Source organism: Venturia canescens, chromosome 8 (assembly GCF_019457755.1).
Source record: "Venturia canescens isolate UGA chromosome 8, ASM1945775v1, whole genome shotgun sequence".
In the NCBI taxonomy this organism is placed as follows: Eukaryota; Metazoa; Arthropoda; class Insecta; order Hymenoptera; family Ichneumonidae; genus Venturia; species Venturia canescens.
The window spans coordinates 3,309,659-3,321,841 of NC_057428.1; the positions used below are offsets into that span (position 1 = coordinate 3,309,659).

Below are 12,183 nucleotides of genomic sequence, written 5' to 3' on the forward strand. Positions count from 1 at the left end.
GTAAGAATGAATTTCTCACGTCCTATTTGAATTTTTTTTTCCTTTACAATATAATTACAGATTTGTATTTTTTTTAATATAATATTTTTTCATGATTTGTGAAAGCTTTTCTTAATTGTTTTGTTGAAATTATTTACAGTTGGTTTCATAATTTTTTTTACATACCATTATGTTTTGAATTTTTTTCACTCGTCATCCGATGTACTCGTCACTTTTGCATTTATTTGACCACGCTTTGTTCTTTTGAACCAAACGTTTTTCACGCATTACCATGATTTAACAGATTCATTTTTTTATTCATTGCGTTTGAAATGGTTTTTTTTTATAACCTTTAGTAATGAATTGCTCATTTGAAGCAAGTTTCGAGAGAACAGATCGAACAACTTCTTATAAATCATCGTGCATTTGTGTTTTGATCTACATGAGTGACACATAGGGTTTCACTGAGACTACTGTCCAGGTGACATCAAACATAAATGTACTTTTCTCCAATTTTTTAACAGCATTCGTGCTGTTACTTATGGTTTGATTTGACTACTTTTTGTGCACTGTGAACTTGAAAAAATTTACAGGATATTGGAAAATCAAATTCTTCATGTTAGGGCACAATATAGATGACATTCTGTTATTGTTAGTTTTTGAGTGCTCTTTCAGAATCTTGCATTTATTTTGTAAAATTAAATCAAAATCTTCATTATTTATTCGTTTTTAATTGAAAAGTCAAGATTTTCTAACATTTTTTTTTTTCAAAGCGATTTCCCTTGCTGTTGCTGCTCTCAAATAACCATATTATCGCCAGCAAAGATGTTCTTAAGGTCTGACGAGTCCAGAACACTGGTTATAAACACTTTTTTCTTACTCAGTTTTTGCATAATGGCGGCCTTTGCAAAACAGCACGACCACCCTAATACACACATATACACACGCGAACATTTTATTTCGAACTTAAATTTTACTTTGTTGGAATTGAAGTGAAAATTATCCGTGATTATCAATTTAGTCTTTTTGATGAAAAAAATTCCACCAATGCAAAATGAAAAAAATACTGATTGCCTCTGTTTCGATTTGCCAACAGAAATTTTGTAATCAAGCACTTTCGAATAGTCTGTTATGCGTTTACAGACAATGCGATTATACTGCCTTTCTATATTTTTGTAGTCCCTGGCTCTTTTTCGTCATTCCTGTCTTGGCTTATTTTATTACAAGACGATGCCGCGTCTTTAGATATTCTGCAATAACAAACATCGACAAGTCTGATGATACAATCAGAGAGAGAGATCTGATAAGAAAGCGCGGAGGCATGGATTTTTATTTCTAATGTTTCAGAATCCGGACTACATCTCAAGATATATATAGAAAAAATCTCTAACCTTTCTAAATATTTTTACCATCAATCCGAACGTTGTTGACAATTTTCGTTTTTTTTCCATTACACAACACTCTTGGATTCCTCGGCCTTTATCTCTTTCTTCTTCACTTTTTTCTCACCACTTTCACTAAAACATTGTACTGCTTTTATTTATTTTCTACAGAACCGGAAAAAATTGGAACAGTTCCGGTGAATTGTAACATTCGTGATCTTTATAACCTCATCAAGAGACTCGGTAGAGTCTCGGGACAAGTACATTGACAGCCCTGTCGTCTGCTGGCCCGAGACTCTCGCCGAGACTATACTTTCTCTGAATAAAACGATTCGCCGTGGTGGGGGTAAAATTGGCATGTGATTTTAATGAATTACCAAGCTCAGGAGTCATTTAGCAAGTTCAAAATTGAAGTTTAAGCCAATTGAGTAATTCTCTTTCGATTACGCCCTAAATCAGCATGATCGGTGTTGTAATTGCTGAGAAAAAACTTTGCACGGGCTCAAGATTATGCAAAAGTTACCAACACATTGAAGAATTTATGCGTCTGTATTTATAAACACCATCAAAGGCACTTTGATGCTCTCGAGTTTCTGATTCGTTGGATCTGACGACATCCATTTTTAGACGTTGTGATTGGTTGTTGAAATTAATTGTTGATGATTGGAAATCTGACGTCAACTTCAGAACGTAGCACACGGCGCAGCACAGCTGGTAACAGCAGTCATAAATTCGACCGATATACATATATTTATGTACAAACCATGTGTCAGTTTTTGATCATATGAACAGAGTTTCGACATTACGAAGTGCGTGCGGGATCAATAAAAAAATAATTTTCGTCATCTAAAGAAGTGCATATTACTATTTATTTTGTTATTTGTGATATATTAAATCGGTATCAAAGCGGCCGCGTAAATGTAGTCTGTGATATGAGTGTGAAAAAGAATATAAGAAATGCGCGATGCATATATGTCAACGAAACTTTTCAAGATTTCATTATTTCGTTCGATTGGAAATAAGTGTGAACTGAAATAATCCTTCAATTAAACCAGAGTACGAGAAATATTGTCCAGTGCGAATATATTGTCAGTGGCGTGGTTATATATCATATGTACATAGGTTATATATACGAATAAATAGAACAAAAATACACGCAACTGTTAGAATGATATTAGAAACTTTAATTGAATAAATGTTTTCTAATTTATTTCTTGTGTCGTCATTATTTTTAAACATCCCCATATTTTGCTTGATATTCAGTTTGGCTCTGCTCTCTCTGATCCTTTTTTTCACCCGCTCAGTTTACAGCGGATCGATTCATATTATTAATCCGTTCCCTAATATGTGTTCTATGATTTTCTACTCCTTCATGATGATTGTGGTAATATGATTCGAGAGGTTTCTAACCATGATCGTGAATTGCACATTTTGTAAATCAGATTTTCAAAAAAAAATCTGGTCTTGGTATAGTGTGTAGTTATTCTTTTCCCATTAGGTCTGTCGAGTGATAAATTTGGAAACTTTTCCAGAAAGCCTTTGGATGCTTTTTTTGCTAATGATATGAAAAGTCGTATCTTAGGAATGCGGTATGCAAACACAAATTTTGATAACAAAACTTATGGAATGACATGTATGTTGAATATTTCCACTTTGCAAACTACAAATATGGAATTATTATAAAATAAATTCATTCCGATAAGTCTACTGTTGCTCAGTTTTGGATGCGATCAAATATGATGCCTACCAACATCCCCAGAAACTTACAGAATTGCTGAATGCAATGTGCGCTATGTCATTTTAATGTAACATCATGACTTTTGACAACTTTTCATTATAATGCTGTAGATTCGGATCATTAAAATACTGCAAAAATATGCAAACTATACAATTTAAATACTGTGCCATTCATTTTACATTTTGGCTCTAACTGTAACATCTATATGAAGTAAAAAATTGATTATAAAAGTCTTCAGTTGCTCATTTATGGATAGATTTGAAATTGCTGTCTTCGAAGCTCATTGCGCAGATACATTGAACCGCAGCAGATACCTGCGAACTCTGAAATTTCTGTGGATAAATATATATGCGACGGATCACCCCTTATCTTTGATTATGGTAATATGTAATGGAACTTGGTTCGGCAAGTTTTTAAGTGTTCCTTTTCAAATAGTATTGAAGTTTGTATGACTGATATACAGCGTATACTTCCAAACTTTGATATTTCTGTGTTGCAGCATGTGTGCCAATCATTCAAATCATTTACTCCAACCGTATCATGTAATCTAGAAAATTCATCACAAAAGTCTTCCGCTTTTCTAGATACTTCAATTTTTCTTTTTCTACTCCATTGCGAGTTTTCGAATTTCTAAATTCATTTCTGAATTGTCCTGAAATGGTTTTCGTCCAAAACCAATGCAGGTACCTTAAACGACTTTGAATTCTGTTGCTCTGTTGAATTAAGTTCGCTTAGTTTTTTTTGCTGCTTTGAGTTCTGGCATAATAAATGTTAGAAGTTTTTGGGTACTTTTTTTCAGCAACTATCAAGCTGTGGATAATTGGACCTCAGCGGCCACTTGCAAAATTTGGAAATATATTTCATTGAGGGCACGTTTTGGATGAAATGAAATCTCTAGATTCAGAATGCAAAAGCGACATTTAAAGTGGGCAAATCTGTTCGATTTTTCGTGTCTTGAATTTGATCTATTTTTCATTTGAATTTTGAAGAAAAGGGATAAATAAAATCTGTTCTATTAAGGAAATCTTTACATCAGTTCTTTCTTGGTATGAAGACTTGGAAAAAATCGCCAAAGGCCAAGGACACACAGGTGACGAAATATTTTCAGTACAATTTTGACGAAAAATAGATCTTTTTTCGTGGAAACCAACGTTATAAGCCGAAAATCATATCTCGGCCCCCAAGCCGCTTTCTACCATTCTCTTGGGTTCCCAATAAGCATAGCAAATTAGAGTAGAAGAAAAAAAATAGCCCAACTCCATGGACAGACCTGTGACGGAATATTTTCTGTACAATGCTGACGAGAAATTTGTTGTTTTTCGTGGAAACCAACGTTATAGGCCGAAAATTATATCTCGGCCCGCAACAAACTTTTCTCCATGCTCTTGGGTTCCAAATAGACGAAACATATTAGAGTACAAGGAAAAAAATCGCCAAAGTCCAAAGACAGACCTGTGACGAAATATTTCCAGTACAATTTTGAAGAAAAATTGGTCTTTTACGTGGAAACCAACATTATAAACCGAAATTCATTTCGCGGGCCTCATCCCGGATTCCTCCATGCTGTTGAGTTCCTAATAGGCATAACATATTAGAGTATGAGGAAAAAAATCGCCAAAGTTCAAGGGCAGACTTGTGACGAAATATTTTCACTACAATTTTTACGAAAAATTGGTCTTTTATGGTGGAAACCAACTTTATAAGCCGAACGTCATACCTAGGGAAAATAAGATTGGGAAAAGTACATTGATGGTCCCTTATTTCCTGATAATTTAATGAAAAAGATTATCCCATAAAAAATGTTCGTATGAGAATGGAATCTATAAAAATGTACTAAGCAAATAACTCATAGAAATTTATACTGAAATCCTATAACCGTCATAACATAAATGAGGAACTTTTGAGAAAAAAGGCGTGATATCAAACCATAAACTTCCCCTAGGGAAAAAAAGGTTGGGACAAGTACATTGATGGTCTCTTGTTTCTGGATGACATAGAAAAAAAATTTAGAACCAGGAAAAAAATTGTATAAAAATAATAAACGAAAAATTGAAAAGTTCAAAAAAATTTAACAAAAATAAAAAACAATCGAAAAAATTCTGTAAAGGAAAATAAAAAAATTTCAAAAACATTCATAAATATTGAAGACATTGAAAAATGTACTATCCAAGTTACATGTAGTATAAAAATGTATGATATCAATTGGAGGCCAAGTTTTTATTGATAATTTGGAATATTTATCCAACAAATTGGAAACTTTAATGAAATTCATGATAATTATTTTCAAGAAAAAAGTTAATGAAAAAAAAGTCATAATGGAAGTTACGTGCAGTACTAAAATGTATTATATCAATTCGAGGTCAAGTATTTATCAGTTATTCGAAATATAATCTCCGGCGACAAATGAGCGTTGAGAATCCTTGTCGGGCTCACAACGTTTTATCAAAATTACTAAAAAAATAATGAAAATAAAATCATTAAAAATTCACATGAAAGTCATTCGTTACTTCAACAAGGTACACACTTTAAAGAATCGATTCCCCTCCGACTTTTACGATCTCCTGGTATTATTCACAACATTCAATTTTGATTGGATCGGTACAAATTATGTTCAAATACGTCTTAAACGTACTTGTCCGGCCCATCACTTTTTATTCAAATTGCTCATTCGAAAACAAATCAGGGAAGTTCTATAATGACAAATATAATAAAATGGCTAGAAATAAAAATAATATCTCCAAGTAATTTGAACTTGATTGTTCGCAAGTTCGTATAGCAATATCCACTTCTCGTTTTCTTCAGTGAACACATACCATTCGGTAGGAACCAATGAAAATGATAAATAATAAGTCTCATTACAAGAAATTTTTGAATCTACTCAGCATTGTAATGTTTTTTTTCGATAGTCACGCACACATTTTGATAAATATCACGAGTCAAGTATGACACGCGCGATTCCTGGAATTCCTGGAGAAAAATGATTCTGTTGTAAATGATAAGTCCATATAATATAAATAGATTGATCAATTTCGTCTTTGATTTTAGTTTCATTTCAACAAGAACGATTCCTGTAATTCGAAGGAAAATTATTTTTTCGGCAATTACTGTTCCTTAATATTAACATATGGATTAACTTCGTTTTTGATTTTTTTTTGGAATGAGCAATTCGAATAAAAAGTGATGGGCTGGACAAGTACGTTTAAGACGTATTTGAACATAATTTGTACCGATCCAATCGAAGTTGAATGTTGTGAATAACACCAGGCGATCCTGAAAGTTGGAGGGGAATCGATTTTTCAAAGTCTGTACCTTCTTGAAGTAACGAATGACTTTCATGTGAGTTTTTACCGATTTCCATATGTTCTGGTTAAAAAAAAGGTTGCCATCGTTCTTATTATTCAAAAGGAAGATTCTGCAATTTTTTATTTCTATTAATTTTTAAGTAATTTCAATGAAACGTTCCGAGCCCGATGAGGATTCTCAACACTTATTTGTTGCTGGAGATTATATATAAAAAAAATACAGAACAATTCGAAAAAAATTTCACAAATCTTGAAAAAGCATTATCTTTAAAAAAAACTAAACTGTATCTATTTTTTAAAGTGTTAAAAGAATCAAATAACAAGTAAAAAATAAAAACCGAAAAATCGCGCTTGAAATCATTTTGGAAACCGATGCCTCATTCTTCTTATTTGATTCGAAGGGCTAAATCAATTTAAAAAAATTCCATCTAATTTACGTACAGCATTAAAATTTATTATATCAATTCGAGGCCAAGTATTTTCTAATAAATTGAAAAAAATTACCATTTGAGTTACGTGCAGCACTAAAATTTATGATATCAATCGAAGGACAAGTAATTTATGAGTAACTCCAAATTTCAACATTATGGAACTTTTTTAAGAAGCATTTAAATTCAAAAAAATCACATGCAAGCTAGTCATTTCTTACACTATGGTGGCAGAGACAATCGATTTTTTTCAGACTTTCAGGAGCTACTGATATTATTCACAATATTCGACGTCGATTGGATCGATAGAAATTATGTTTAAATATGAGTTAAAAGTACTTGTCCGGCCCATCACTTTCCATTAAACTTATTATATTTAAATAAAAATCAGGGCTTTTTTAGAACTGTTGGAGCACAAATATTCATGCAGAGGGAATTTAGAGAGTTATCTTCAAGAAATTTTCTCTTAATTGCACTAATTTAATAAGAATGGAAACAAATTGTCCTGTAATATACAAAAGATGTTATTGTGCATCGATAAATAAAAAACATTTTGCACATTAAATATGTTGAAGCTTCCAAATGAACTCCCCAGTTTGTATTGCTATGACGGCAGTTTTTACTTCTCACTTCTTCCAGCGAACGAATTTCATTCGGCATAACTAACCTAAATCGCATTTCAATAAATTTTTAACCGGATTCTCCCGTACAGTTTCGTTTTGTTATGATTGATTTTTATTTGATTTAAATGAAAAATGATGGGCCGGACAAGTACTTTTAACTCATATTTAAACATAATTTCTATCGATCCAATCGACGTCGAATATTGTGAATAATATCAGTAGCTCCTGAAAGTCTGAAAAAAATCGATTGTCTCTGCCACCATAGTGTAAGAAATGACTAGCTTGCATGTGATTTTTTTGAATTTAAATGCTTCTTAAAAAAGTTCCATAATGTTGAAATTTGGAGTTACTCATAAATTACTTGTCCTTCGATTGATATCATAAATTTTAGTGCTGCACGTAACTCAAATGGTAATTTTTTTCAATTTATTAGAAAATACTTGGCCTCGAATTGATATAATAAATTTTAATGCTGTACGTAAATTAGATGGAATTTTTTTAAATTGATTTAGCCCTTCGAATCAAATAAGAAGAATGAGGCATCGGTTTCCAAAATGATTTCAAGCGCGATTTTTCGGTTTTTATTTTTTACTTGTTATTTGATTCTTTTAACACTTTAAAAAATAGATACAGTTTAGTTTTTTTTAAAGATAATGCTTTTTCAAGATTTGTGAAATTTTTTTCGAATTGTTCTGTATTTTTTTTATATATAATCTCCAGCAACAAATAAGTGTTGAGAATCCTCATCGGGCTCGGAACGTTTCATTGAAATTACTTAAAAATTAATAGAAATAAAAAATTGCAGAATCTTCCTTTTGAATAATAAGAACGATGGCAACCTTTTTTTTAACCAGAACATATGGAAATCGGTAAAAACTCACATGAAAGTCATTCGTTACTTCAAGAAGGTACAGACTTTGAAAAATCGATTCCCCTCCAACTTTCAGGATCGCCTGGTGTTATTCACAACATTCAACTTCGATTGGATCGGTACAAATTATGTTCAAATACGTCTTAAACGTACTTGTCCAGCCCATCACTTTTTATTCGAATTGCTCATTCCAAAAAAAAATCAAAAACGAAGTTAATCCATATGTTAATATTAAGGAACAGTAATTGCCGAAAAAATAATTTTCCTTCGAATTACAGGAATCGTTCTTGTTGAAATGAAACTAAAATCAAAGACGAAATTGATCAATCTATTTATATTATATGGACTTATCATTTACAACAGAATCATTTTTCTCCAGGAATTCCAGGAATCGCGCGTGTCATACTTGACTCGTGATATTTATCAAAATGTGTGCGTGACTATCGAAAAAAAACATTACAATGCTGAGTAGATTCAAAAATTTCTTGTAATGAGACTTATTATTTATCATTTTCATTGGTTCCTACCGAATGGTATGTGTTCACTGAAGAAAACGAGAAGTGGATATTGCTATACGAACTTGCGAACAATCAAGTTCAAATTACTTGGAGATATTATTTTTATTTCTAGCCATTTTATTATATTTGTCATTATAGAACTTCCCTGATTTGTTTTCGAATGAGCAATTTGAATAAAAAGTGATGGGCCGGACAAGTACGTTTAAGACGTATTTGAACATAATTTGTACCGATCCAATCAAAATTGAATGTTGTGAATAATACCAGGAGATCGTAAAAGTCGGAGGGGAATCGATTCTTTAAAGTGTGTACCTTGTTGAAGTAACGAATGACTTTCATGTGAATTTTTAATGATTTTATTTTCATTATTTTTTTAGTAATTTTGATAAAACGTTGTGAGCCCGACAAGGATTCTCAACGCTCATTTGTCGCCGGAGATTATATTTCGAATAACTGATAAATACTTGACCTCGAATTGATATAATACATTTTAGTACTGCACGTAACTTCCATTATGACTTTTTTTTCATTAACTTTTTTCTTGAAAATAATTATCATGAATTTCATTAAAGTTTCCAATTTGTTGGATAAATATTCCAAATTATCAATAAAAACTTGGCCTCCAATTGATATCATACATTTTTATACTACATGTAACTTGGATAGTACATTTTTCAATGTCTTCAATATTTATGAATGTTTTTGAAATTTTTTTATTTTCCTTTACAGAATTTTTTCGATTGTTTTTTATTTTTGTTAAATTTTTTTGAACTTTTCAATTTTTCGTTTATTATTTTTATACAATTTTTTTCCTGGTTCTAAATTTTTTTTCTATGTTTTAGTTTTCTTTGAAATAACACACCATACGTCATATCATAACGGAAATATATAGGTATTCCCCTAGGAAAAAAAAGGTTGGGACAAGTACATTGAAGGTCCCTCGTTTGCTGATAATTCCATCCATAAAAAAAACTTAAAAAAAATTTTTTTTTTTAATTGTAAAAAAAATTATTTTACAAAAAAAAATACAGAACAATTCGAAAAAAATTTTTCAAATCTTGAAAAAACATTATCTTTGAAAATAACTAATCTATATCTATTATTTAAAGTGTCAAAAGAATCAAAAAACAAGTAAAAAATAAAAAACCGAAAAATCATGCTTGAAATCATTTTGGAAACCGATGCCTCATTCTTCTTATTTGATTCGAACAACTAAATCAATTGAAAAAATTCCATCTAATTTACGTGCAGCATTAAAATTTATGATATCAATCGGTGGACAAGTATTTTATTAGTAACTCCAAATTTTGACATTATTAAATTGTTCTAAGAAGCTTTTAAATCGAAAAAAATGACATGAAAGCTAGTCATTTGTTACTCTATGGTGGCAGAGACTTATAAGAAAATCGATTCTTCTCAGACTTTCAGGATCCTCTGGTATTATTCACAAAATTCGACGTCGATTGGATCGATACAAATTATGTTTAAATATGTGTTAAAAGTACTTGTCCGGCCCATCACTATTCATTCAATAAAAAATCAATCATAAAAAAACGAAATTGTACGGCATAATCTGGTTAAAAATTTGTTGAAGTGCGATTCATTATTAATTTAATGTTCTTAATAATAATATAAGTTAGTTCTTATTCCGAATGGAATTCGTTCGCTGGAAGAATAAGTGGGAAGTAAAAATTGCCGTTATTTAATATAAACTGGAGAGTTATTTTGGAAGCTAAAACATATGTATTATGTACCATTTTTTTCATTTATCGATTCACAATAATATCCCTTGTATATTGCGAAACAATTTGTTTCCATTTTTTATTAAATTAGTGCAATTAAGCAACAATTACTTGAAGATAATTCTCTCAATTCCCTCTACATGAATACTTGTGACTCATCAGTTCTAGACAAGCACGGATTTTTATTTGGATAAACAATTTGAACGAAAAGTGATGGGCCGGACAAGTACTTTTAACACATATTTAAACATAATTTGTATCGATCCAATCGACGTCGAATTTTGTGAATAATACCAGAGGATCCTGAAAGTCTGAGAAGAATCGATTTTCTTATAAGTCTCTGCCACCATAGAGTAACAAATGACTAGCTTTCATGTCATTTTTTTCGATTTAAAAGCTTCTTAGAACAATTTAATAATGTCAAAATTTGGAGTTCCTAATAAAATACTTGTCCACCGATTGATATCATAAATTTTAATGCTGCACGTAAATTAGATGGAATTTTTTCAATTGATTTAGTTGTTCGAATCAAATAAGAAGAATGAGGCATCGGTTTCCAAAATGATTTCAAGCATGATTTTTCGGTTTTTTATTTTTTACTTGTTTTTTGATTCTTTTGACACTTTAAATAATAGATATAGATTAGTTATTTTCAAAGATAATGTTTTTTCAAGATTTGAAAAATTTTTTTCGAATTGTTCTGTATTTTTTTTTGTAAAATAATTTTTTTTACAATTAAAAAAAAAAAATTTTTTTTAAGTTTTTTTTATGGATGGAATTATCAGCAAACGAGGGACCTTCAATGTTCTTGTCCCAACCTTTTTTTTCCTAGGGGAAGTTTATGGTTTGATATCACGTCTTTTTTCTCGAAAGTTCCTTATTTATGTTCAGATGACTATAGGATTTTAGTTTCAATTTCTATAAATTATTTATGATTTTCGGCTTATAACGTTGGTTTTCACGAAAAAAGACCTATTTTTCGTTAAAATTGTACTGGAAATATTTCGTCACAGGTCTATCCTTGGACTTTGGCGATTTCTTTCCTTATACTTTAATATGTTATGCTTATTGGCAACCCAAGAGCATGCCGAAATACGTGTTGCGGGCTGAGATATGATTTTCGGCTTATAACATTAGAAAGTTAGAAAAAAGAAAGGAAAAGAGGAAAGATTGATCAAATTCAAGACACAACAAATCCAATAGAATTGTCCATTTTTAAATGTTGCTTTTGCATTCTGAATCTAGATATTTTCGTGTCATCCAAAACGTGCCCCCGATGAAATATAATTCGAAAGTATGCCAGTGGCCGAAAAAAGGCACCCGGAAACATTTATTATGTCAGAACTCAAAAAAGCAAAAAAAATTGAGCGTACTTAATTCAACAGAGCAACAGAATTCAAAAACGTTTAAGGTACCTTCATTGGTTTTGGAGAAAAACAATTTCAGGAGAATTTAGAAATGAATTCAGAAATGTAAAAATTCAGAATAGAATAGAAAAATGAAAATTAAGAAATTCAGAAAAATTGAAGACCTTTGTGATGAATTTTCCAGATTACATGCTACGATTGGAGTAAATAATTTGAATGTTTGGCACAAATGC

At 31.1% G+C, this 12,183-nt stretch overlaps 1 protein-coding gene across 1 annotated transcript in view; it reads right to left on the reverse strand.

Annotated features, from left to right (window-relative positions):
- The window catches only part of LOC122415295 (uncharacterized), a 768,161-nt gene that overhangs the window by 392,487 nt on the left and 363,491 nt on the right, over positions 1 to 12,183 (reverse strand). The gene's annotated exons all lie outside the window — the stretch shown is intronic.